This window comes from Schistocerca piceifrons, chromosome 3 (genome assembly GCF_021461385.2).
Source record: "Schistocerca piceifrons isolate TAMUIC-IGC-003096 chromosome 3, iqSchPice1.1, whole genome shotgun sequence".
NCBI lineage: Eukaryota > Metazoa > Arthropoda > Insecta > Orthoptera > Acrididae > Schistocerca > Schistocerca piceifrons.
In genome coordinates, this window is record NC_060140.1 from 779,222,187 (window position 1) to 779,226,037 (window position 3,851).

General features: G+C 35.4%; 1 long non-coding RNA gene across 1 annotated transcript; it reads right to left on the reverse strand.

Annotated features, from left to right (window-relative positions):
* Nucleotides 1–1,151: 1,151 nt before the first annotated feature.
* LOC124789766 lies at nucleotides 1,152–3,507 on the reverse strand. Its single transcript, XR_007016163.1, has 4 exons — nucleotides 2,944–3,507; nucleotides 2,263–2,467; nucleotides 1,732–2,099; nucleotides 1,152–1,586 (listed from the first exon to the last, which is right to left on the reverse strand). It is a non-coding gene; the product is annotated as an uncharacterized LOC124789766 (long non-coding RNA).
* Between the last annotated feature and the right edge of the window lie 344 nt (nucleotides 3,508–3,851).

Here is a 3,851-nt window from a genome sequence, read left to right on the forward strand (position 1 = left end):
GTGTGTGTGTGTGTGTGTGTGTCTATATATATATATATATATATATATATATATATATATATATATATATATATATATATATATATATATATATATGTGTGTGTTGGTGTCTGTATATGTGTGGATGGATGTGTGTGTGTGCGAGTGTATACCCGTCCTTTTTATATATATATATTGTGTGGTATTGCTAGTATTTGTGCATTTTGCATTAATTCAGTGAGTATATGTATTTTATAGTAATGCTTCCTGTAGTCTCGGCTAATGGGTATTTTGTGATAATTTGTTGCAGACTGTCCCAGTCCGCTTTGTGCAGTAAAATTTGTCATCAATTGTTTCCTCTACTTCGTTATGGGTTGTTATCATGATCACTTTGGGTGTATCCTTCGTAAATAGTCCAGTCTGTCACTAATGTAAGTGCCCTGTCTATGTCACTGTGACGTCCAGCATATGCTCAAAAAGTTGGTGGTTGTCCCTCACTATTCAGAGTATAAAGGTTGTTAGTATATAGTGTATCACTGACGACTCTACCTCTATCACATGTTTTGTTTGAGTGCCATAGCATGAAGCTAGAGTTTATATCAGCACAAATCAGTAGGTTTTTGTGTTTTGCATGTTGTGCAACCTCTGCAATATATAGCGCATACGGATTAATGTCATCTGGGTATTGTGCATACAGTGTGACTCTGACCCATTTTGTATGTCCTCATGTTAGTTCTACCATAACTATATGCTTATTACTATATTGATTGACTTTGCTAACAGTAAAATTTCTATTTAATGCAATAACAGCTCCCATTGGAGTATGATCACTAGTGTTCGGATCGATATGCACTTAAAACCCATGAAATATGCACCAAAACTCCTCAAAACATGCAGTTAAAATATGCTCTTACTGCCAGTATATGCCTTTGAATATGCAACTAAAATTCTTTAATCATGCATTTCTCTTGGATAAATTCTTTAAACTATGCATGTTACTTGCTAAAATGAATGAATAACCATCAAATATTTTCAATTATTGCTATAACTCAATGAAAAAAAGTAAGTATAACATAGGCACTTACACGATACGTTTGGTAAATTCTAAAAATTAGAGTTTGTTTGAACTACCAACATTTTTTCATATTCTCTACACAAAAATTTTTCCTGTGGTCAGATAATAACATTTTCAATCTTGAAAATGATGGTTCAACGTCACTTGACACTACAAGTAAAAGTTTAAAAGCAGCGACATTAGATGACCTGAAATCATCTAGACTCTCAGAGTGTTTCTCTCCTTCCAGTAACTGAGCAATCTTCCGAATCATACACCAACCAGGATTTCTGTGAAGAACTGCATCCAATTTTCTTCTAAGTCTCTTACCGATCGGACCTGGCCAACTCTTGCTCTGTGTCCTGAGTCCTTCGACGAGAGCCACTGCCTTCGTAACTTCCATGTTACAAGTCTCAAGTTTCTCAGTTAGGCCTGGAAGGCCACCCAAGTGCACTCGGATGAAAGATAGGCTGTGTAACATGCTGGAATTCTTCAGGGCGTCCTTCGCTTTTGTTGTGGCTAAATTTTCACTATCTTCAAACCCCTTTAGGACCTGGAACAAGAAAGTAGGAATCTAGTGAATGTCAGTTTCAAGCTGGAAACTGCTGTACAGAGAAATAAGCTTAATATTGGAATTCTACGTTGTGTTCGTTTTCTTTGCTTATTCAATTTATCCAGAACTATATACAAACCCATACCTCTTCAACTTTTCTGTGGTTGTCCGCATAATAGTTTGCAGCTGAAATCCATGTTCCCCACCTTGTCAAATCTGGTTCAGATGGCAGAGGATAGTCAGGGTGAGCAGTTTTGAAAGCTGTCACTCAACTTGGTGCCTTGATGAAAACCTTCTTTGCAGAAGATATAAGGCTGTTGACCTCAGGCAATGTGGCTCTGACCACTTCAGCAACTCGATGGATGCCATGAGCCAGACACGTAAGGTGAATAATTTTAGGGTAAAACACCCAGAGATACTTTGCGGCCATCAGCATATATGCGGCACTATCCGTCACAATGGCCAAAACCTTGTTCTCCTCACATTTCTGATCTTCACTCCTTCATAGCACGCCTGAAAGAAAATCAAAGTATTTTAGATTTTTTTATTATTATTTTATTATTGGCTTGGGACATGATGTGAAAAACTAATTATTGGGTCAGGATATGATGTGAAAAACTGCACTCTTACACTATCTGTAATTTATTTTAAACTATTCAATATTGGCGAAACTTACGCAATGCTTCTTGCACTGTGTGTGTGCAATCATGGTGTGTGTCGTTCCCTCCACTTCTTTGCACACTATGTCCTCATCCAGACTTATCAGCAGACAGGTTTCCAACTATGATGTGCACCATATACCAACCACAAGAATCAGTGGTTTCGTCAAAAGATAGCCAGACTGGAAAATCGCCAACGTCTTTCCTAATATTCTCCAACGTCTGGAATAGAGAAACTAAATTAAAAAATATACATAAACATGCGGACACTGTGGGAGACCCACACACGAAAACAAACTATATCCGTTTTAGCACCTACCTATATTTTGACTATTTTCTTATGTATATATATTGATCAAAATGAGTGTCATCTAGTTCGTATAAAAAAATTATATTATTTAAAAATAAATTTACTTTCTATTTTGCAGTGAATGTTTCGAGACAGACTGTCTTCTTCTCAAGTCCTTTCTTCATTTGTCTTTTACTTAAGTGAAAAAGTTCAGTCACTTTAAATTTAGGTTTTCTTATGTTCAAGTAACAATGTTCATTTTACAAAAATAAACATTGAAACATAATTTAAATTTATTTTTCGAGTTTTTTTAAAATTAAACAACTATTATTTTGGCACATGTATACATCAAATTGTATCCAATGACTTTCACATACCTATGTTCATAAAAATTACTGAAAGATCTTACCTTTTCATACAATTGGTCCTCATAGTTGTTTCTGAGTGTTGACCCGTGAGGAATATCTTTTCCTGTGTATTTTTTCAAGAAGATCTTTAATCCTTCATTCTCCAGCTTATTCAAGGGGATGTTTGCTTTTATTAAAGCTTTTTTGTCATCCATATGCATTGAAAATGAGGAGATCAATGGTTGCTGTGAAGTTTTTAACCGTGTCTTGGTTATGTTGTTCTGGTGCTGAGATGTCTTTTTGTGCTGATCCAGTTGAAATATTTTCTCAATCCTGACTCAAAGCATCAGTGAAGTGAGTAAATATCAATAAGAACATACAATTGCACAAAAATATAAGAGAGCAGTGTGTACCCACGAAATGGTCACTCAAAAAAATGAATTAAGACTACAAATAAGTTTCTAAAAATTGAAACTTCGATCCCCTCACAACATTTAACATTTTTCTCAAATTTACAAGAACACCAAAGGTAATTTCTAAAGGTTGCTTTTTTTTTCTGTTCCTTCCCATTCGTGCATAGAAAACATGCACGCAAATTTACAAATGAGCTTAATAATTATTTTAATTTCTTGGAAAAATTATCGAAAAAAAATAAAATTAAATTAAACTTACCTCTTTTTTACATAGTTGGCATTTTCCGTCCGTTGTGAAAGCACAATCGCTCCCGATCCATTTCTGAAAAATTATTGGTTTTTGGCCTGGGCATATTCGTAATTTGAAGAAGGAAGCAAAGAGTCAATGCAAACAGCACGGAAACACATGCAAGAATGATTCATATTCCGAAATGCCAACAGTAACTAGTAGGGCATTGTTGGCACATGTAGAGATAAGGTGAGCGACCTGAACACGCATTAACTGAGGGCAACAAATACCGAAGCACATTTCTACTCTGATAATCCATCTTGCAACA